We start from the raw sequence: 25,226 nt of genomic DNA, 5'->3' as shown, positions 1-25,226 counted from the left end.
TTTATTTATGTATTTATTTATGTATTTTTTGCTAGCAACAGAAGCAGACATCGTTAGATAGCTAGCTACTATACTAGCTACACTGTTAGCTAGCTAGCTAGCATATAGTGATGCACCCTGACCCCATGATGACAGCCCCCTCATTTGCATAATGAGGCAGAGATGAATAAAGAAAAGAATACAGAAATAAATACATTTGGAGGAATGAATAAGGTTTTACACTAACTCTAGTACTAGTACTAGTACTGGTACTAAATCCATTAAAAAATAAATACATGAAAACATAAAAGGGAAAATTAGACAGAAGAGTAAATAAATAATGGAATTAATACAAAGATAAATAAATAAAGAAGCGAATGAAAACAGAAATATCAATTCATGTCACATTTTATCAATTAATTGATTTATTTCTAATATGATTTTTGCTATATTTAATGACATATTTATTCATTGAGTCATTTATTTATTTATTCATTTATTTTTTATTTTGGCAGGTTCCGTCCTCCATGAGTGGTAGGCCTTTACTGTGACATCTGTTACAACCCGGAGTGGGGTAGGGGTAAAGGAAGTAACATTTGAGCCGATGTTATCAGGCAATCACTTGTTTATTAATTAGTGATTGAAATTAAAGCAATATAACACATACAATGGATGGAATTAGTACAACTGAAAACAAGGGTTTAGGGGTGGCCGAAACGGAGGAAACAAAAAGGCACACACCCTAGCCCTGAACGAGCCTAACCAGCAGACAACTCAAACAACTGTTCTACTCACAGCAAAATATACTAAACACGAGTACCTCAAACTAGTTAACAGCTAATATTACAATCTAAAGTCCACTGACTCCAGTGGACTTATACACAGGTTCTAGTTAACAGTTTCCACACACACAGTCGAGAGGCACGGGGAACAGATCAAATGAAATCACTGCCCGCCTTGGTCTGGTCACAGCTGGCCTTTAATTATTTCCCCCTCGGCCCAGCCGGCTGGTGATTGGCTAATCACTTGTGTCGTGGCAGAGGCAGGACCACAAACGGCGGGAAACAAAGGGCATCCCCCTGAGAGCGTTCCGGAGGCGTGGCCCCGAAGGGAATCTCCAAGACGTGACGTCGTCTTGGAGCGACGGGACAGCTGGACGCACCAAGAGAAAAAGAACACAGGGAACAGCGCCGCACAGCAACATACCACAATACAATACTAACAATACCGAACGGTCACCTCGGCGACCGTAACACCCCCCCACATAAATACAAACCCACCGGAGTTGTCACAACCTCACATCCAACCAATACTCCTTACCCTCTGGACAAGGCGTCGGCCACAATATTTTCTGAACCCTTTTTATGTTTAATCACAAGGTTGCGTTCCTGTACCAGCAGGGCCCAGCGCATGAGCCGCTGGTTGTGGTTATACATCCGCGACAACGGATATGAGTCGGGTACGGTGACGGCGTTTACTTTACGAAAATCAGTAATGAACCTGGGTGAACCATCTGATTTAGCCCCCAGCAAACAGGGGGAGCTCCACGAACTAGTGCTGGGCTTGGCCAGGCCATTTTCCAACAGATATCTTACCTCTTTTTTCATCAGCTCTCTTTTAATCTGGTTAACACGATAAGAGTGCTGCTTAATTGATCGGGCATCTTTTACATCTATGTCAGGTTCTAGTACCGTCGTACGAGTGGGAACATCACCAAAAAGACACGGATACTCAGCTACTAAGTTAACAATGTCCTGCTGCTGTTCTGCGTTCAGATGATTAAGCAGATGTGGTAACTCTTTCAGCATCTCTGAATTTGGTAACCGCGCACTGTGCCGTGAGGAGGGGCGTACAGCCAAGCCATCCTCGTCACCAGGACTTTTTTCGGCTACAATGAGCGCGGAGCAACCCCTTACTGGAGAGGGGTCATGTCTTGGGGAGCGAGTTTTCACGTCACGAGAGTGATACATTTTTAACATGTTCACATGGCAAACACGAGTTTTGCGCTTTCGGTCAGGAGTATTTATCACGTAGTCTGTCTCACCAAGTTTCTTTTGGATACTATACGGTCCGGAAAAACGCGCAGAGAGGGAAGAGCCCGGAATGGGTAACAGAGCCAACACTTGGTCACCCACTTCAAAGTGTCTGGCAACAGCGGATCGGTCGAACTGTTTTTTCATCTCCACCTGGGAGCTGGCGAGTGCGTCTCTCGCCAAACTACGAGCGTGATGCAAACGGTCACGGAATCTACTTACGTAGTCAAGCACATTACTCTCCTCGGACAACTCAGCCACGAGGAATCTATCTTTCAGCACCTTTAAAGGGCCGCGACCGGCGTGCCCAAAAACAAGCTCCCCTGGGCTGAATCCTAGAGATTCCTGTACGGATTCACGGGCGGCAAACAACGCAAACGGAATACCCTCATCCCAGCTTTTGTCTGACTCCAGACAGTATTTACGCAGCATGGATTTCAAGGTCTGATGCCAACGCTCCAGCGCGCCCTGTGACTCTGGGTGGTAGGCACTGGAGATCACATGTTTTACCCCTAAGGACTGAAGAATCTGTCCGAAGAGCTTGGATTTAAAATTGGTGCCTTGATCAGTCTGTACTACTTTTGGTAGACCAAAGGTAGTGAAAAACTTGGTCAGCGCTTTAACTATGGAACTGGATGTTATTTGGCGCAGCGGCACTGCTTCAGGGAACCGAGTGGAGGCGCACATAATGGTAAGTAGATACTGATTACCTGACTTCGACTTCGGTAGTGGCCCAACACAGTCTACTATGACTCTCTCAAATGGTTCACCGATAGCAGGTATCGGGCGCAGCGGTGCCGGCGGGATGGTCTGGTTTGGCTTACCTGCTAATTGACAAACATGACAAGTGCGACAATGGTTAACGACCTCAGATTTTAACCCTGGCCAGAAGAAGTGTTTCAGAATGAGGTTGTACGTCTTGTTAACTCCCAAATGCCCAGCCCACGGGCTTTCGTGTGCTAGAGTTAAAACATGCCCACGATAACTAACAGGAACAACAATTTGGTGGATGACATTCCACTCCACTCCAGCAGTTATCGTGGGAGACCATTTACGCATGAGAATGTCATCGTCCACATAATACTGGGCATCAGGGTTACTGGATGCATCACTTACCGTGGCAGACAAACATTTCCTCAGGCTTTTGTCTGCCCTTTGAGCAGCGATGAGCCGCTCCCGAGTTACAGGCAGCCGGAGCTCAGGAGATGCGGTGCTAATATTTACCTGTTCTTTTACCTCCTTAGGAGGAGAATGGGACGTCACAATGGCGTCTAGTTCGGTCTCACCTGCAAGGACTTTCAACAGCACACTGTCGGTTAGATCAACATCATTACTCCTGTCACTCTCTGCAGCACGCTTCTGTTTTTGAGCGCGCGTAATTACGCACGACGGGAACAAAGCCAGCAGCTCCGACTCATCACTGTTAGCGGCGAGTCTTGGGCTGACAGAGAGTATCGGTGCCCTGTCTAACACCTCAAGCGTAGGCGTCACCTTACCCCCGGCAATGTCATTCCCCATTAACATTACGATGCCACGGATTGGCAACGCCGGGCAGACCGCTACCGGGAAGAAACCGCTTATTAATTTGGACTGCACATGCACCCGGTGCACTGGCCGCGGAACACAACCCATTTCGATTCCACTGAGCATCGTACTGTAGCCATACGCCGATTGCTCTGAAAATGGTAACGATTTTGCAATTATAACAGACTGGGAACCCCCGGTGTCGCGCAAAATCTGTATGGGACGCTGATCACCTGGCGCGCCGGTTAGCGACACTAAGCCCTCCATAATAAACGGCCTGAAGCAGTGATCAGGACTATCATCATCACACGGGTCTGTGGGATTTCCAATACGCCCTGATTTAATTAAGCCGATGCCTTTAGGCTGGCGCACAGCCGGAGACGGCTGCTGCTCCTCCTTACGTTTCAATAACAAACAATTTGCAATGACGTGTCCGGCCTTGTGGCAGTAGTAACACTCCCTCTCCTCTCTGCGCACGAGAGGAACTCTGCTAGGACCTCTATCAACAGAGTCAGCGGGAACGAAACGAGGCCTGTCAGCAAAAGAGGACGAAGTGAACGTAACCTTGTGTGTAAGCATATACTCATCCGCCATAACAGCTGCAGCAGACAGAGTGTTTACTTTCTGCTCATTCAAATGCACAACCATGCGCTCAGGCAAACAATTTTTAAACTCTTCCAACAACATTAACTCACGAAGGGCAGAAAAATCATTACATTCCTTAGCGGAACACCATTTGTCAAAGAGACTTCCCTTATCCCTCGCAAACTCCACATAAGTTTGGGTGGCGGACTTTTTCTGGGCTCTAAATTTTTGCCTATAAGCCTCTGGCACCAATTCATAGGCGCGCTGAATGGCGGCTTTCACAGTGTCATAATCTTTACTAGCCTCAAGAGGGAGCGCTGCTACTACCTCTTGGGCTTTACCAGATAACCTACATTGTAGTAGTAGGGACCACATCTCAGCAGGCCATTTAAGAGCCAGCGCAATGCGCTCAAAGGCGCTAAAGTAACAGTCCACTTCGGTTTCTCGGAACTGTGGGACTAAAGTGATGTTTTTACTAATGTCAAACGCTCTTGGTGAATAACTAGCGAGCATTGAGGGTGAGCCAGCTGACGCAGAAGCTGCCTCTGCCGTAAGAGTTTCCCTCTGTAAATCAATCTCCATCTGACGTAACCTTACGTCTTTATCTGCCTCTATCTCCAGTTTTTTAACTTGCAGGCGGAAGTCAAGCTCTGCCTGACGTTCCTGCGCATGAGTCTGAGCCTCGAGGTGGAGACGAGCAAGGCGTACCTTTAAACGTGCCTCGTCTCGAGATCCTGCAGAACCAGGCGATAGGGGATCGTATCGAGGGAGAGTAACCGGCGTCTTAACCCGGCCCTCCGCCTCGAAGGCAATACCCGGGGCTGGTTTCGGCTCTCGCTCAGCCACAGTACTGGGAGTTCCACCCTCAGCCAGAGCGACTTCCTCCTGCATACTGGACTCTGCAGGCGCCAACATCTCAATCACCCTCAGCTCAACAAGTTTATTCACCACTAACTGCTTTAGTTCTTTCTTAATTAGCTGCCTCGATGCCGAGAAACCGAAGTGGCTGGCTATGCTTAACAGGTCGTCCTTTCTACACAGCGCAAGTTTATCACGGGTGGGGGTTTGAAGAAAACGCTCTAAATTGAACGCCATAGCACCCCCGGTGCAAACAATCAATCAATCAATTTAAACAAGAAATTCTCGGGAATAATTAATATCCCGGACGAGCCCCCATTTATGTTACAACCCGGAGTGGGGTAGGGGTAAAGGAAGTAACATTTGAGCCGATGTTATCAGGCAATCACTTGTTTATTAATTAGTGATTGAAATTAAAGCAATATAACACATACAATGGATGGAATTAGTACAACTGAAAACGAGGGTTTAGGGGTGGCCGAAACGGAGGAAACAAAAAGGCACACACCCTAGCCCTGAACGAGCCTAACCAGCAGACAACTCAAACAACTGTTCTACTCACAGCAAAATATACTAAACACGAGTACCTCAAACTAGTTAACAGCTAATATTACAATCTAAAGTCCACTGACTCCAGTGGACTTATACACAGGTTCTAGTTAACAGTTTCCACACACACAGTCGAGAGGCACAGGGAACAGATCAAATGAAATCACTGCCCGCCTTGGTCTGGTCACAGCTGGCCTTTAATTATTTCCCCCTCGGCCCAGCCGGCTGGTGATTGGCTAATCACTTGTGTCGTGGCAGAGGCAGGACCACAAACGGCGGGAAACAAAGGGCATCCCCCTGAGAGCGTTCCGGAGGCGTGGCCCCGAAGGGAATCTCCAAGACGTGACGTCGTCTTGGAGCGACGGGACAGCTGGACGCACCAAGAGAAAAAGAACACAGGGAACAGCGCCGCACAGCAACATACCACAATACAATACTAACAATACCGAACGGTCACCTCGCCGACCGTAACACATCAGAAGAACCAGAAGTTTTGAAAGTGGCATTTGCTGTTAGCTAACGCTACGATGTACCTTTTGCAAAGCAAGACTCCAACGTTTTCTGTTCTTTTTAAAAAGAGATTGTTTTAACACATTACACAGACAGAATGTTGATCGTCATTGACGAAACATCTAATTAACCAAAGTGTAAGAACGACACGTTCTTGTCGGGGAACAGGATTCCCTAAAGTCTTGTCGTCACCAGCTGAGAGTCAGCTACAGTCTTACATTACTTAACACATAGAAGAATTATCTACGTCATCTCCTCAGAGAGAGGTTTACAGATTTTAAATATGGGTAAACAAGGGAAGCTGTGTTTGTTTCAGAATATTGGTGTAGGAAAAGTCAGACCGGTGCATCCTTACTGTATAATCCCAGTCGGGTCACATCTACTGCCCATGTGGGTCGCTATTCATAGTCCATTTGATGACGAATAATCGCTGCCTTTGGCGTGAGTTTGCCATTACTGATTCATAAACTATGACACATCTGTTTAAATCATAAATCATAAACCATAACCCTCAAAGCCCAGCTAGTTCTGTAACATTATGTTGCTAGTGTACAGCTTATACAAATGTTCTTATTCATTTGTTTGGTTAACAGAAGACTTAATGGCTGCGGCTTGTGTGTGTGTGTGTGTGTGTGTGTGTGTGTGTGTGTGTTTCTGTTTCAGCGTGCGTGGTTTAAAAACTACAGAGCGAGGGAGAGAGAGACAGACAGTGAATTAGGACGAGAGAGAGGAAAGCTGATAGAGAGGAGCAGGAAACCAGACCAAACATGGGCACAGGTGACGCATCGAGGATACCCAGTTTCCATAGCAACAGGCAGGTGCAAGACACTGGGAGCTAATCTCGCTTTCGATCTGCTGAGGTGAAACATTTGCATGCACATCGCAGCCCAATGTACACACACACAGAGCTATGTATGTTGTTCTTCTAGAGGAAAATACACAACACACACTGAGACACGTGGTGAGAAGCATGCTGAGCACACACCACGCATGTCATGACAAACACATACATGTGAACATGGTACCAGTATGGCCAATCGGGACCCCCGACCTTACTGATCCCATACTGGGAGACGCCTGACACATTGAAGATACAGGGAGGAGGATGAAAGGGAGAGGAGGAGGAGGAGAAGGATGAGGCAAGGGGAGTGAGATTAAAGGGGAAGCAGAGCTAGGGGAAAGGAGTGTTGATCCGTACCCTGGGGGGTGACACACATGATGAAGAGGAGGGAGAAGACATAGAAGAGGAGAGCAGGTGGAGGAGGTGGGTTAAAGCCTGGTGAGTGAAAGAGAGGAGAGAGGTCGTGAGAGAGGAGGGGAAGTAGAATGGAAGAAAAGTTGAGGGAAGTCAACGCTGCTTTGTACAGTTTTAGGTTAAGAGATGTTGTCAGGTTGTTTTGAGGAAAATGATGACTAACAGTGTACAGCCATGCTAGCAGCTCTGTGAGGCTCTGCTTAGGCACAGCAGCTCTTCTAGCCAAATGCTAATATCAATTTGCTAATATGCTGACAATAACACTTTTTTTTTTTATCAGATATAATGTTTACAATGTTCTTTAATTTAGAGTATTGAACATTTACTAATGATTAATAATAGGGCTGTCAGAGTTAATGTGATAATAACGTGATAATTAACACAGTTATTTTCATGGCACTATTTTCTTTAAAGGTCCCATATCGTGCTTATTTTCAGGTTCATACTTGTACTTTGTGTTTCTACTAGATCATGTTTACATGCTTTAATGTTAAAAAAACACATTATTTTCCTCGTACTGTCTGCCTGAATATACCTGTATTCACCCTCTGTCTGAAACGCTCCGTTTTAGTGCATTTCAACGGAATTGCAACGGAATTGCGTTGCTAGGCAACAGTTTCGGTCAATGTTTAATTCCTGTCAGCTGATGTTATTTACATACACTGCAACAGGAAATAAACTGGGACACATTTAGGATGTTTATGTTTAAAACCGTGTAATGATCTATGTATTTTATATTTGTGACATCACAAATGGACAGAAATCCTAACGGCTTGTTTCAAATGCACAATTTCTGAATACGGGCTGTGTGTGTTTCTCTGTATATTGAGCGTCTAAATAGGTCCCAGTTTATTTCCTGTTGCAGTGTATGTAAATAACATCAGCTGACAGGAAGTAAACATGGACCCAAACTGTTGCCTAGCAACGCAATTGCGTTGCCATTCCGTTGAAATGCACTTAAACGGAGCGTTTCAGACAGAGGGTGAATACAGGTATATTCAGACAGACAGTATGAGAAAAATAATATGTTTTTTGAACATTAAAGCATGTAAACATGCTCTAGTAGAAACTCAAAATACAAGTATGAACCTGAAGATGAGCATGATATGTCCCCTTTAAAGCTAGCATCATATGAAAGTAGAAAACTTAAGGAATCCATTGGTACCAACCATGTCATACTAGCTTGTTGCTAAGGAGCAACTTTCGATTTTTAATTAAACTCTTAAAAATCTGAAGTGCCGCCGATCTTTTGGAGGTTGTGGCAGGGTCTTCTTCCAGAGTGAAGGTACTGGTATCTTATGAAACTAGAAAAAACATAATGAATCCATCGGTACCAACCGAGTCATACTAGGTTGTCGTACAGGAGACTAAATAACGCTCCAAACTTATGCAAAATTTTGGCGAGGAAATAAATATATACATACATAAAGCAGCATATTTGCCCACTCCCATGTTGACAAGAGTATTAAATACTTGACAAATCCCCCTTTGAGGTACATTTTGAACAGATAAAAATTGTGCAATTAATCATGATTACATATTTTAATCGATCGACAGCCCTAATAATAATAATAATATTCTCTAGTTACCATAACAAACAGAGAAATGTCTTATTTTCCCTGTCTTGATACAGAGCTCATTGCATTTCCCTGCTCACTTGTCAATTCAATTCAACCCCAGTCATGCAGCAGGGCAATCTCAGCTGTTCAAACATGTACACGCACACGCACACGCACACACACACACACACACACACACACACACACACACACACACACACACACACACACACACACACACACACACACACACGCACGCACACACACACACACACACACACACACACACACACACATTTATGTGCAAATTTATATTGGCACATATGGGAGATTGAGAGTACGCACATTTTGTGTTCAGTCGGCAGTAATATTCCATTTCCTGTGAGCTAGCCAGGAGGGACGTTAGATTCTGGGCCAGTGCACCCTCGCACCATCTCTTCTGTTTGTTTCCTTTTCCTCCCCCTGTTCTCTGTTATATTGCTACCTTACCTTGCGTTACATTACCTTGTCTTGTGTTATTTTATGGTACAACACCCGGGGTTTGTGTATGTTCCGTTGTATTAGATAGTTGATAACTTACATAACCCTATGTTGCATCATGTTGTGCTCTGTTTTTCTGTTCGGTCCGGCTGCTTCGCCACCGCTCCGTCCTGCTCTAGTCTGTTCTTCTCTGCTTCTTTTGCTCTTTTTTGTTGATTCACAAATAGATCTACATAGCACCCGGAGTCTGTTTTATGTGCTATACTAGCAAAAAGATGAAAGAAAGAGAAAAGGAGATGAAACATAGTGAGGAAAGTAAGTAAGGAGAAAGACAAGGATATTAAAGACAAGGAAAAACGAGGCCAATGAGGTGTAGAGCCGCGGGTCGATGCCGATCGATTCTCCCTCTGACAACCATCCTCACCATCGGATACAAGACCTTCAGTCCCACACTTATCAATGTCGCCACTCACTCCCGATCTATCAATACCTCAATTATCAGATTCAATATCACTCTCCCCAGTGGGTTGGATGAGACTGAAAGCTATTCTTCACGCACGTCTTCGTTGATGTGCGTTCGCTCACAGATCAGTGCCTCTGTAAAGACAAAACAACACCGCAACCGCAATCAGGAATGACACACGGAATCCTGAGAGGGGGAAATGCAGAGATAGTCTGTTCCAGTTTTAAGCTTTCTGAAAATACTCAGGCACTTATACCTTTGTTAAGTTTTAAATGGAAGACTACTGCTTTTAATTTAGTCATTTTACATTGTTGAATTGCTACTTCTACTCAAGTAAACCGCCTACTACATACTACTGACGAACGCAGTATGCAGTATACAGTACACACTGCATACTGCGTTCCTCAGTAGTATGTAGTATGTGATGGTTAAAGCAATGTATTTTTATATTTAAACGTTATGTATTTAATGTATGGAGGACGAAGCCTGCCAAAATACAAAAATAATGAATAAATAAATAAATGACTCGATAAATAGATAAATATATCATTAAATGCAGCAAAAAATAATGTATATTAATTCAAATGAATTTATTGATAAAAATGTGACATAAATTGATATTCCTGTTTTAATTTCCTTCTTCATTTATTCATCTTTGTATTGATTCCCTTATTTATTTACTCTTCTGTTTAATTTTCCCTTTTATTTATTTATGTATTTATTTTTATTCATTTATTTTTGCATTTATTTATTTATTTTATATTCATGACAGCCTCCTTGTTTACATAACGAGGTAGAAATGTAAAAACAAATGTGTAAAGAAATGTATAAAGAAAATAATACAGAATAAGGGGTCAATTGCAAAGGGAAAATCTATATAAATAAATGCATAAATATATAAATAAATAGATACATTTAAAAATAAATTGCAAATAAATGCAAAAATAAATTAAACAAATAGATAAAAATAAGTGCAATAATGAAAAAATGCATTTAAAAAATAAATGAAAATAAATTCATAAATAAATAAATAAAAGGGAAAATTTAACAGAAGGGAATTAATAAATAGATAAAGAAGCAAATTGAAATAGAAGTATCCATTTATGTCACATTTTATCAATTAATGAATGGCTACATGTATTTTTAATATCTTTGTTACATTTAATGACATTTATTTATTTATTGAGTCATTTATTCATTCATTCATTTATTTACACTTACACAGTAGTTTATTCTATAACAACACATCGTATTTTATAGGCTGAATATATATTTTATGTTGAACATATTTATAATTAAAGTAACTAATAAGTTAAGCTGTTAAATAAATGTAGTGCACTAAAAGATACAATATTTCCTGCTGAAATGTAGTGAAGTTGGCATATAAAGAAACATAAAATAGAAGTACTCAAGTAAGGTACAAGTGCCTCAAACTATTTTAGTGCAGTAGTTGAGTAAATCGACTTAGTTTCCACCACTGGAAACAAACAAAAATAGAAACCAAGTTACATTTAAATGCACTCACTGCTATTTTACGCATTTATGATTCAACCCTGAGGAATACACGTAAGCTCAATCAGATAGAACATTTCAACACGGCGGCGAAATCATATGAGATGCACAGTCGTGACGAGCTCTCCACAGACTCATGAGAAAGAGGTCTAATAGTGTGTTTGGTACGATGACTAAGGACTGATATTTGAGGGAGAGGAGAGAGAGAGAGAGAGGGGCAGATTTTAGTGCTGAGTCACAGCGAGTCTGCTGCCGCTGCTGCTGCAGTACCCTCCCCCACACCCAACCACACAGCCTGGTTGACTGGCTTCATCTCTCATCCTGCCCTCCTTCTCTCCATACACACACACACACACACACACACACACACACACACGCACACACACACACACACACACACACACACACACACACACACACACACAATCCCCTCTCTGTACATCCCATCCCTTCCTCCCCTCATCTTTAATGTCATACTTCTGTCTCCGTCAATTTTGTCGTTTCCGTATTTTTCACACCTCTTATTCTCTTTTTTAGCCTGCGCCTATTGTTTTTCGGCCTCGTCGCCTCTTTCACAGCTTAACCCCCATCCTCTTCTCCTCCCTCCATTCCTCTAGCCTCCCACCTTCTCCTGTGAAGTTTACAGTTTTTCTCAATTGTTTACACACAAATACTGGTACTTGACACACACTGACCACAACATGTAACTCATGCACCAACCCTCTGAACCAATTCTGCTAAACTACAAGCACAATTCCTGCTTTACACTCAAATTGCAGTTCTAAAACACACTTTTTCCAAACACTACACACAATTCTCTGCATTTGGCACAATTTTCATGAAGAAAATCTCATTTTCACAAGGAACACACTGTCATTCAAAATTCTAAAGACAATTGCCCTACTATGCACACTGACTCATCACATGGGCAAACACCTGTCACACAGTGTTACAATTAGCAATCAGTTGATGCTTTTCATGGCTGGATTCGACATGCTAAGCGATATTTCCCCCACTGCTTGGCCAGGGAAAACATTGCTTGTGATGTGGATGAGGTGCTGTGGCCAGACCGAAACAGAAGAGAGGATGCAGCATAGTTTTTTTTTACTGTAACTGTATACAGTAAATTCTTCTGTTGTTTTGTATGTAGACCACTGTATGTGCAACTTTGTGTTGGTTGGGATGTACACTGTGTACATTGTTTTTGTGGGGAAAATAAAATATATTTGTTACCGTGTATTTGTGTGTTCTGAGTATGAAAACAATATTCTAAAATATTTTACAACACACTTATGTATGTACTGTCTGTAGTAAGTGTAACACTGAACAAAAAGAAGGCCTAAGTCATTATGATGAATGGAGAAGAAGTGTTTTCCATTCATCATAGTGTTTTACATTGAGCACATCAGTGTTCAACTGGTTCTAAAAAATGTCTATTCATATGATGGTTTGTGTGTGTCATTTGAAAACAAAATACCATTTTGAGAAGAAATAACATTGTTTTGAATGTAAAGTTTCATTTTGCAGGAGAATTGAGGGGTTTTGCCCATTGTGTGTGTGTTTTTTGATTTGTGTGTAGAGTTCTGAGAGTATGAGGCATGCTTTCAGAAAATGTGTGTAAACAATCGAGAAAAACTGTAATTAAGAGTGAAATCAGTCAGAGAGGTAGAGGGAGATCAGAGTGCGCGAGCTTGTCTGCTACGGGGTTGATAATGCTGTGGCTAATCTTCTACTCCACTTGCTGTGTTTTGCTCTTTGACCGTGAGACGAAGCACCGCTAAAGCCAAGCTCTCCATCCCCCCGAGTTCCTTCACACACACACACACACACACACACACACACACACACACACACACACACACATGCATGCACACACCCCTCCCTGCGAATACCACTCCGACTTCAAAGGCCTCCTCTGAAAAAGTTATTCTCTTTAATCTCGGCAAAAAAGCGAAAATACAGCAAGCAAGAAAAGTGAAGAAAGGATGCGTTTCATTCTCTCAGTTTATTTGTACTCTTACCATCTTAAGGCATCATATTGTACTCACATGCTCAATGATGACTGTGACCAACTCACTCCCTAAATGCACAAGCCAGAGAACTAAGAACCTGCCGTTTTCATCGAATCAGAGGATAAAATGTGAGCGATAAGCAGCAGCAGCAGTGCCAGGGGGATGTTTACTGCAATAAGCTGACAATGCCTGGTTCAGACTGCTGATAACCCCGTTAGACAAAAACAAATCATTAATAGAATAGCATTGATAATGGGATTAACCTGAATCCTGTATGAGAAATATTCTCTCACAAATGTGGTAAGGAAAGGTACTGTAGATTCTTTGGATGAATAATGCTGAGTCATTGGAAGACATATTCATTGTTAAAAATCTGTTAAGAAAGCCTGGATGGCGTAACATATGGCATGAATGTATTGGATATATTTACTGATAACATTAAAAGTGCTAAATCTGAGATTGGGAGCATTTCTATTGCCTCCGCATGGCTCTCAACATGGCGACGGCTGAGCCGACAGCTTTAAGCTAACAGCGCTAACAAAGAACATATATTGATAAGAAGTGAAAAGCTTCCCTAGCTTCAAATAACTCTGGATTTAGCTAGTAGTTCATTTTACAATTTTTAGGACATAACGATTTAAATGAGGGCTATTTAAGTGTTCGTACTGAGAAGTTGATTTAAAGGTCCCATATTATAAACAAGTGAGATTTTCATGTTTTTATATTATAAAGCAGGCTTAAATCCTATATTAATACTGTGAAAGTATCGAAACGCTCAATCCACAGGGAAATACACACAGCTAGTATTCAGAAACTCTGCATTTGAAACAAGCTGTCAAGATTTATGCCCATTTGTGATGTCACGAATATACAATATTTAGACCCTTTACACAATTTTAAACGTAAACATTCTAAATGTGTCACGGTTTATTTCCTGTTGCAGTGTATGTTAATGACATCAGCTGACAGGAAGTACACATGGATCCAAGCTGTTGCCTAGCAACGCAATTCTGTTGCAATTCCGTTGAAATGCACTAAACGGAGCGTTTCAGACAGAGGGTAAGTACAGGTATATTCAGGCAGACAGTATGAGGAAAATAAAGTGTATTTTTAACATTACAGCATGTAAACATGTTCTAGTAGAAACACAAAATACAAGTATGAACCTGTAAATGAGCATGATATGGGACCTTTAATGCCCATTTCTCTCCTCAAATGTTCTCAGAATCATCTTGTAGTGCACGGTTTAGCTGTAAAATTAGAAAGTTTGTGACGCCGCCAACATTGTGAAATCTTGTGAAAGAACGCCAAGTATCGGTCACATGACCGGAGCACAGCCAATAGGAACGCTCTCTCTCAATGAAATGACCTGTGATTGGACAAAGTCTCCCGTCACGGGCTAGATTTTTTAAAGCCTGAAAACAGAGCCATGAGGAGGAGCAGAAGTCTAGTTTTCTCTCAGAACACTTGAATTACAATATGCTGAAAGGTTATTATGGCCCAATGATGCCAAAAATATACCGTCTACTGCCACTTTAATTCCTTATATAAAATCTTTTACAACAAAGGTTAAGTGCTGGCTAAACGCAAACCAGAGCTGTATCCATTTTTAGCTAGTTTTACTGTAAATTACCAAGGTGTATTGGTGTATGTGTTATTGTGGTAGGCTATGTATGATGTGTATTTTATTGTATTTGCATATTTGCAGTGTATTGTGGTCATATAGATAGCTGTATATTTTAATTATTCTGTACATGTAAAAGCCCAACTAGGGACAAGAGTTGAAAATGAGTTTCATGCCCTGTATTGGAACTATGTTAAATTGCATCGTCGCTATCAAATCAAAATCAAAATGTGGTTGGTTACACTCCTGTAATATTGTTTTAGAGGAGAGTGAATTAATAATGGACCTGTAGATTTCTCCTCACTTTGTCGACACACACACACATCTTAGCACGTCTAGGACATAATATACACACATACACCCCCCATCCCTCTCGTACATGGAGTCGGTACACACACTCGCACACTCCCCTCCTCTCTTTTCTTCTCCTCTGGCTCTCCTCTCCGAATGGATTTTTCATGCAGAGTTATCATTATCATTAATTTAGGAGACAGGTTCGCTTCAGAGCAATTGAAGACACATTTGTTACAGTGCCAAGCAGAGACGGGCGGCTGGAGGAGAGGAGAGGAGGGGGGGGGACATTCCCACGCTGCCGAGTCCACAGACGATTCAGTGTGGACGTGCTGAGAAAAACATCAATCGCTCTCATTCTGTATGTTTCTCTCAGTAACTGATCAGAAATACAAACCTCCAGTCATGTGGTTAGGCTTCAACAGTTTTCATATGAAGTGAAGCTCTGACATATGACTGTCAGAAAGAAGAAAAAAAACATGTTTCTGTGTAAATGCCAGTGTTCATAGGATTGCTGCCACGCAGAACACGGTTGAGTGACAAACACAGCCGATTGCTTCTGTGCGAGGTCAGGCTGTGTTTTTCTTCTGAATAACAGACAGAAAATGTGATGAATGCCTGGTGTTGCAGGAAATGATATGTGTGTCTGTAAAGCCCATTGAAACAAGAGTGCAAACAACAAGCCTACCCTTAAAGGGTCTGTTTGTAACTTCTTACACGTATAAATCATTGCGGGTCAGTGTCCCATGTGCGCTCGCGTGTCTCCCCTGTTCCCTCCGGCCGCGGTCGGGAGGCTGAGGCAGGAAAAGCCAACACTAGGATCAGCATTGATTCATGAAGAGACCTTTGTCTGGTCAGCTAACATTACTGCCAAGCAGCTGAAATATAGAGTGATATTGTGCTTTTAGCTGACGTGAGTCGCCTCACTGTTTTGAGCGATGCTCGTTCATGTCTATGTAGAGCGAGCACAAGCGCGAGCAACAGGACGCTGACTTTCGTTGACTTAACGGCCACAGGCGTCGCTGTTAACAAGCAATTCTGATTCTTACAAACAGTCCCTTTAAAGGATAAGGCTGGTGATATTCTATATTTTTGTTACTGCTAACAAATCCCATGGAAGGACCAAAAGCAACAGTGTGTTAGTCCATCTCTCAATCCTCTCAATTCTTTGGTGACTTTGCCCCTCAGCCCCAAGCCCATTGGTTCCTCCTGAAGATGCAAGACATCTTTAAAAAAGAGGCCACCGATATATACGTCCCTTTTTATAAAATGGCTAAATAATTTCCTGAGCACTGTAGTATTTAGCACACAAGTCAATCAGTCGAACAAGAGTAAATATTGCATTTGTTGGGGACTATTTCCTGCGGTGGATTAATCCACTTTGGTGCTACAGGCTGGTCTCATACCCTGTTCGTAGCTATACCTGTGAAAAATAATGCACTGTAATTTGTGTATATCCCAGGAAATTAATTTGAGTGTACCTCATGTATTCGTGAAACAGGAAATATGAAGAGCGGCGAACGCCGTGTAGGGAGGAGATCGGGGTGGATGGGTGGGTCAAAAAATGACAGATTTTTGCCCAGGAGACTGCTGTTTCTACCCTGTGAGAAACCAAAGTCAATGTTGACTTATTTGTCATGTGACTTACGTACTTAAGTAACACAACCTCCAGTTATTTTAAGCCGAACCACAATCTTTTTCTAAACCTAAATAAGTAGTTTTCTTATCTAATCCTAACCAAGTTGATCTTTTCCTTAACCTAACTAAGTAGTTTTGTTCCCTAATCCTAACCACATTGATCGTTTCCTAAACCTAAGTAGTTTTGTTGCCTAAACCTAACTAAGTAGTTTTGTTGCCTAATCCTAACCACATTGATCTTTTCCTGAACCTAAGTAGTTTTGTTGCCTAAACTTAACTAAGTAGTTTTGTTCCCTAATCCTAACCACATTGATCTTTTCCTAAACCTAAGTGGTTTTGTTGCCTAAACCTAACTAAGTAGTTTTGTTGCCCAAACCTAACTAAGTAGTTTTGTTGCCTAAACCTAACTAAGTAGTTTTGTTCCCTAATCCTAACCACATTGATCTTTTCCTAAACCTAAGTAGTTTTGTTGCCTAAACCTAACTAAGTAGTTTTGTTCCCTAATCATAACCACATTGATCTTTTCCTAAACCTAAGTAGTTTTGTTGCCTAAACCTAACTAAGTAGTTGTGTTGCCTAAACCTAACTAAGTAGTTGTGTTCCCTAATCCTAACCACATTGATCTTTTCCTAAACCTAAGTGGTTTTGTTGCCTAAACCTAACTAAGTAGTTTTGTTGGCCAAACCTAACTAAGTAGTTTTGTTACCTAAACCTAACTAAGTAGTTTTGTTCCCTAATGCTAACCACATTGATCTTTTCCTAAACCTAAGTGGTTTTGTTGCCTAAACCTAACTAAGTAGTTTTGTTCCCTAATCCTAACCACATTGATCTTTTCCTAAACCTAAGTAGTTTTTTTGCCTAAACCTAACTAAGTAGTTTTGTTCCCTAATCATAACCACATTGATCTTTTCCTAAACCTAAGTAGTTTTGTTGCCTAAACCTAACTAAGTAGTTGTGTTGCCTAAACCTAACTAAGTAGTTGTGTTCCCTAATCCTAACCACATTGATCTTTTCCTAAACCTAAGTAGTTTTGTTGCCTAAACCTAACTAAGTAGTTTTGTTGCCTAAACCTAACTAAGTAGTTGTGTTCCCTAATCCTAACCACATTGATCTTTTCCTAAACCTAAGTGGTTTTGTTGCCTAAACCTAACTAAGTAGTTTTGTTGCCCAAACCTAACTAAGTAGTTTTGTTACCTAAACCTAACTAAGTAGTTTTGTTCCCTAATGCTAACCACATTGATCTTTTCCTAAACCTAAGTGGTTTTGTTGCCTAAACCTAACTAAGTAGTTTTGTTCCCTAATCCTAACCACATTGATCTTTAACTAAACCTAAGTAGTTTTTTTGCCTAAACCTAACTAAGTAGTTTTGTTCCCTAATCATAACCACATTGATCTTTTCCTAAACCTAAGTAGTTTTGTTGCCTAAACCTAACTAAGTAGTTGTGTTGCCTAAACCTAACTAAGTAGTTGTGTTCCCTAATCCTAACCAAATTGATCTTTACCTAAGCATAACTAAGTACTTTTGTTGCCCAAACCTTACCAAGTAGTTTTGTTGCCTAATCAAAACCAAGTCGATCTTTTCCATTTTCAGGAAAACAAATGAAAAAAGAGGAATAACCGTTATATGAGAATATGTTGGCTATAGTGAGTATTTATGGCAGCAGGACGGTCGTGGCTAGAAGGTAACACAAAAATTGCGTAACTCTTGCGAGATGATTAAAGTTAGCCATTGACCTCGAGTCAATCAAGTGTCAACTTATAATGGATCAAACCAGCACAAATCAATTGCCACACGGGGACATTGAGCGGGCCCACTTTGCTTGATTAGTAATCCATCCTTGGTTACCACAGACGCCGTCACACCAACCAGTGAAGTATGATGAGTCATGCTGGTTGTAAACGTCTATGACAAGTTAGATATTGCTGTGGTTTAAAATTAGAAAGTTCCCATTAAAATCCATGTGTCCTGAACAGGTAAACGACTTTTTGACCAGCAACAATGCAAATCTAGTGTTTCTGGCATATGGCCACGTTTTATTCTGGTGCCATAATGAAATAACACTTAGCAGGTTACACAAGCTCAAACATATATCCTGTGAATCCATCGGTACCAACCATGTCATACTAGCTTGTGGAGAAGGATGTTAATAACGCTCCAAACTTACGCTAACTTTTGGCGAGGAAAAACTGGTATGGCCATTTTCAAACGAGGCCGTTGACCTCTGACCTCCAGATATGTGAATGTAAATGGGTTCTATGGGTACCCACGAGTCTCCCCTTTACAGACATGCCCACTTTATGATAATCACATGCAGTTTGGGGCAAGTCATAGTCAAGTCAGCACACTGACACACTGACAGCTGTTGTTGTCTGTTGGGCTGCAGTTTGCCATGTTATGATTGGAGCATATTTTTACCTGTGAGGGTTTCTGGACAATATATATATATATATATTTATATATATATATATTTTCTGTTTTTAATTGATTTCCAATATAAATATTAGGATTGTCAATCGTTGAAAATATTTAATCGCAAATTAATCGCACATTTTTATTGGTTAAAAATGAGATTTGTCAAGTATTTAATACTCTTATCAACATGGGTGTAGATAAATATGCTGCTATATGCAAATGTATGTATACATTTATATATTGGAAATCATCTGTGACCTTAGAACCCATTTACATTCACATATCTTGAGGTCAGAGGTCAAAATGGCGTGTTTTTCCTCGCCAACATTTCGATTTTTTTAAGAATTCAAACTTCAGAGCGTTTTTTACCTTTTTTTTATTCATCAAGCTAGTATGACATGGTTGGTACCAATGGATTCATCGGGTGTTTTAATTTCATATGATGCCAGTATCTTCACTCTAGCTTTAAAATTGAGCCCGCTACAACCTCGGAAAAACAAATTAGTCCTGTTCAAACTAATTTGCGTTATTATCACATTAACTTTGACAGCCCTAATAAATATATACATACATTTGCATAAAGCATTATATTTGCCCACTCCCATGTTGATGAGTGTGTTAAATACTTGACAAATCTCCCTTTAAGGTACATTTCGAACAGATAAAAAAAATGTGCGATTAATCGCAATTAAATATTTTTTTTTTTTCATTTAGTGAAGCAAGACAATACAGGTGAAATTTGACAAGACAAACAGAAACAAAACAAAAGAGAAAAATAAATAAATAATTAAATAATTAAAGAAATAATGAATAAAAAAATAATGAATAAAATATTTTAATTGATTGACAGCTCTAATAAAAGCTGATCTAATCATAAATTCTCCATATTGAATGTACATATCTGACATGTCTCGGAATATGAAACATAACATTTCATAAACACCTCAGATATTCAGCATGCTTTCCGTGCAGCTGCCTTTTAACAACAACCACTCTTTGAAGTGTCTCTCTCTCCCTCTCTTGACATATATCTATTAAAAGCTGCTGCTGACGTCAAAAGTGTCCGCCATCTTTGACGAGAAGCTGCACTGCCCCCCCTCCACACACACCTCCTCCTCCCCCTCCCCATTGAAGAAGCAGAAGTAGAGGAGGACTCAGCCGACGTGCAGTGCCTTTGCAGCATCCCAGTGCTATACAGAGAGAGAGAGGCTGGTATCGCTTAGCTGTTGGTATAGCAGACATTTCCTCCCATACTGACTGCGGGGCACCCACAACACGCACAGGTAAGAGCTGGAGACAGCCCACTACTACTCATTTATATACCCTTTCTTATTTGGGCTTGGCGCAGTGAAGCAGCAGATGTTTTGGGGCGATGATGTCGAATGATGGCGATGCGTTTTTTGGGGGGCTTTCATCTCGTTTTGGGGTAATTGTTAGTGTGGAAGAGAGAGAGGTGTGAAGGAAGGAGAAGAAGGCAATGCGTGACCCCCCGGGTGATAAATCTCACACGCAGTGGATTGACTGCGAGCATCGCGTGGATGCGGTGCGCTATAATGCGTCTATATTCAATGTGGGCGTTTTCGGTGTTTCAGCACCTCGGACAGCGGTGGAGAGGAGAGGAAGGTGGAGGATGGATGGATGCTCAGCAGCATCAGATACATGGTGGGGCTAAACGCCGCATTGGAAAAGAGGTCGTGCGTCTGAGCCAAAGCGTTTCTCTCAGCCATTTTTTTTAAATTTTTTGGAGGAGGAGGAGGAGGAGGAGGAGGAAGGAGGAAGGGGGGGGGGGGGTTGTTTTTTCTTCCAAACCAGCGGCTGAGAGCGTCATCTCCCGCCTCAAAACGCTGCTAGACGCAGCAGGTAGACTGGAGACTGCTGATGTCGCAGCAAGATGGTGAATCGTGAAGCAACATCTGTCGGGCTCAGATAAAAACACACACACAGCCCCCCACCACCACCCCCCGCTGGTCTGAACAGAGGCGTCCGGGTGATGCGGTGTGATGGAGACAATGTTATAGTAAACTGCGCCACGGTGAAAGTCTGTGGGAGGAGGGAGGAGGGGGGTAGCCCATATCAACAGAAAGAAGAGAGGGGGGGGTGATCCAGCTCCATCAATGCGTCGCATCCTTTTTTATTTCTTGATTTGTTTTACGCAGTGTCTTCCCATCACAAATCTGTGGCACATTTACGCATGAAGGGAGAGCTCGAAAATGTCCTGCTTGTATAATGTTGGGCGGGGGAGGGGGGGGGACACCCGCACTATGACACCCACCGCCCCCTCTCTCTTTCTCTCTCTCTCTCTGTATCCATCCATTCATCCAGGACAGCACATCACTGTCAATGAGCCCCGCACGCGCTTGTCTTGTCAATTACGCACGGTGCGCACTAAAGGCTGGGTGCTAATTTGGGTAAACCTCCACATCATGTGCAAGTGTGTATTATAGGGCTGGGCGAGATGGAGAAAATCACGATATTTTTTTTTAACCAAATACCTCGATATTGCAATGATATTCTGGAGTTGATTATTGGTGCTTTTATAAAAATATATTTACCCAATGAGATTTGTGATAAATAAAACATCAGTAATGGTTTGGGTAAAGGCAAATAATAGTTCAGAAAATTACATCACTTTTCTGTATAACTGGCTTTAAAACCAGGAAAAACTCATGCCATATTGATATGATATGGATATATTGTCCAGCCCTAGTGTGTACCAGTTTGGAGTGCTGCATTTATGATGTGATACACACACTACGTATATGGCAACAGCATGGTATTGCTTCCAAGTTAGACCTTACTAGCTGTATTTCAAAAGCATGCAGGAGCCCCAGACAGGTGTTGCATTAGCTGTGTTTATGTGTAAGGATTTTTTTAAAAGATGAAAACGTGGTCGATATCTGCAGAAAACAATTGTCTGGATTTTTGCGTGGTGAATTGACGCCCCCCTGCGTTGCCTGTCACAACGGCCACGGTCGCTGCGAGAGGGCCCCCGAGCCCTCGTGATGCAGAAATAGATTGTCGATTGATATCTTGAGGTTTGACGATGCGGCAAGATTAGATATTAAAGTCCTGCTCATCTCTGGCGCGACTGGAATTATTTCATATAAGCACACGTGGCGATAGGCTGGCTGGCTGGCTGGCTGGCTGGCTGGCTGGCTGATGGTCACTGACAGATGCTGCTGCTGTCACTTGAGGGGTTGATTGAATGTTTGTCACATCACTGGAAAGCTGAGCGCTGTGACACGAGGATTTACCAAAAGGTGTCCTCACATTAGTGAGATTTTTAATGACTTTAAAATAACAGATTTTATTGTAAACGTCAAACAAATATGAGTTGATTTCTAAAGGAAGAATAGCCTTGACACTGTGGGCTGTGTGTTCATGACAATGGGACATTATAGTGTATATAGGGAGCACAGTAAAGCCCCCGAGGATGCTCTAGTTGCCATGACCGCTATACCATGTCGCGTTATGCGGCTTGCACTTGTTTGGACTGCAGAGAGAGGGAGAGAGACAGAAACAGGGAGGGGGTGGGGGTGGCGGTGGCGGTGGCGGTGGCGGTTTTGGTGGTGGTGGTGGGGAGGGGAAGGGGGGTGGGGTGCCAGGCCTATACTGCACACACTGTGAAGGGGCCTGCTCTCTGGGTAAATGGTGACTCACGACACCATCACCATCACCATCCACTGATTGTTTCCCACAAACACCCTGGCCATTGTTTCTCTTTCACACGGGTGCTTTTACGTCCGCCTGTATGGCGCCGTTCTGAAATAGAGCTAAAGCGTCCGTGATCGATGCTGGTGAACACTGAGCCGCCTGGCTGGCTGGCTGGCTGGCTGGCTGGCTGGGCTGCGCATTGCGTGTTTTGGTGCAGGTCCTCCTATACCTATAGCAGCCCCTTTTCACCTTTCAGATTCGGGCTCTTAGCCTAAAGCTTTGAGCGATAATCAAGTATGCAAAAAAAAAGCCAGACAAAATGCAGAGCAGCATAATTCTTTCTGGAGTTTTTATGGTTTGAAAGGTCCTTAAGAGGCCCAACCACTCACCTCATAAGCAACTACACACATTATTAACCTCATGCTATACAGCCACGTTAACCCTCTCACAGTGGTCTGAAATGGAGACAGACAGTCACATTTGACGTGCTTAGTTAGACCATCCACAACCAGTGTGAGGGATCTCTGGCATCTCTCTAGCAGGGCCGGCTCTAGCCCCTCTAGGGTTAGGGTTAGTGTCCAACCCTTGAGAGCCCTAAACCTAGCCCCGTAAACCACCACTAACATCAGACATCACATTGGTTTGAAGACAAAATTAATTAATTTTCATAAATAACTGTATTTATTATATTTAGGGCTTTTAATCAATTAAAATATTTAATCAACATTGATCTCAAATTAATCACACATTTTTTTATCTGTTCAAAATGTACCTTAAAGGGAGATTTGTCAAGTATTTAATACTCTTATCAACATGGGAGTGGACAAATATGCTGCTTTATGCAAATGTTATATATATATTTATTATTGGCGATCAATTAACAACACAAAACAATGACAGATATTGTCCAGAAACCCTCACAGGTACTGCATTTAGCATAAAACAATATGCTCCAATCATAACATGGCAAACTGCAGCCCAACAGGCAACAACAGCTGTCAGTGTGTCAGTGTGCTGACTTGACTATGACTTGCCTCAAACTGCATGTGATTATCATAAAGTGGGCATGTCTGTAAAGGGGAGACTCGTGGGTACCCATAGAACCCATTTACATTCACACATCTGGAGGTCAGAGGTCAACGGCCCCGTTTGCAAATGGCCATACCAGTTTTTCCTCGCCAAAATTTAGCGTAAGTTTGGAGCGTTATTGAACATCCTTCTCCACAAGCTAGTATGACATGGTTGGTACCGATGGATTCATCAGGTTTTTTTAGTTTCATATGATACCAATACCTTCACTCTATCTTTAAAACTGAGCCCGCTACAACCTAAAAGTCGCAAGTTGCACTAATGCGTTAAAGAAATTAGTGACGTTAAAACAAATTTGCATTAATGCGTTATTAACTTTGACAGCCCTAATTATAATATAAATAAATAATTGCTCCCTGATATTGTTAGCCTAAAAATGTTTAGTCAGTTACACTACAATGAGAGTTACAGGGGTGAAAAGTGTATTTCCATCTTTATTTATCTATTTCTTCATTTGTTACGTCAATGCAGGAAATGAGGAAGTGTGCCCGCTGGCATTTTATTTATATTTTGTATTTAATTTTTTTAGAGGACGACCGGCGCCCCCTCCAGAAGGTGGCGCTCTAGGCCACCGCCTACATGTCTTATGCCTTGCTCTCTAGTCATTTGTCTGAGATGACGATCTTCTGAAGTCCTGCTATTCGTTGGCCTTCCTTCAGCATTGTTTGATCTTTCACACTAGCAATCATTTGCAAGAAAATGTGTTGCTTTTTTTTCTCATTTTGGGAGCAAACCATGTTTCACTTAACCCAGCAAGGCCAGATGTAGAATCACATTTACATTTTTTTGGGCCTGAATCCAACCAAGAGCTGGAGATAGAAAAGAACTGTACCTGCTCAAAGGGAAGCATCACGGGCATTTTTAAAGTGCCCTTGAGCAAAGAACTAGACCACTGCCTCTCTCTCCCTCTTTTGTGAACTAAAAGCTCTACTGCGGTTGTTTGTCGTCGTCACAGTGCAGTTCAGGTTTTATCTGCATGACAAACAAAATCCCCGTCGTGGACTCAGCAGAGCTTGTTCCGCTGCTGTCGCATCAGTAACTCCGAAATGTCCCGAGTATTACCCGGTGGTGGGCAAGTGTTTGCTGTTCTTTCTCTCTTTTTTCTGAATAGCGGTGCCCATTCTCGGTTTGTAGTCCAGAGCCAGAGGAGACGCGGCTATTCTGTCTCCCTTTGCGACTCCTTCTTGGAGACATCATA

General features: G+C 42.1%; 1 protein-coding gene across 2 annotated transcripts in view; it reads left to right on the top strand.

Annotated features, from left to right (window-relative positions):
• Positions 1-20,410: 20,410 nt before the first annotated feature.
• The window catches only part of snap25a (synaptosome associated protein 25a), a 62,085-nt gene continuing 57,269 nt past the window's right edge, over positions 20,411-25,226 (top strand). Inside the window, exon 1 of one of the 2 annotated variants that reach the window (XM_074615855.1) lies at positions 20,411-20,568. The gene's annotated coding sequence lies outside the window, so the exon portion shown is untranslated. The remainder of the gene's footprint in view (positions 20,569-25,226) is intronic. The other variant, XM_074615854.1, reaches the window with a different exon arrangement.

The sequence above is a fragment of the Sebastes fasciatus genome, chromosome 18 (genome assembly GCF_043250625.1).
Source record: "Sebastes fasciatus isolate fSebFas1 chromosome 18, fSebFas1.pri, whole genome shotgun sequence".
Taxonomy (NCBI): Eukaryota; Metazoa; Chordata; class Actinopteri; order Perciformes; family Sebastidae; genus Sebastes; species Sebastes fasciatus.
This window is presented reverse-complemented; position numbering and strand designations above follow the sequence as displayed.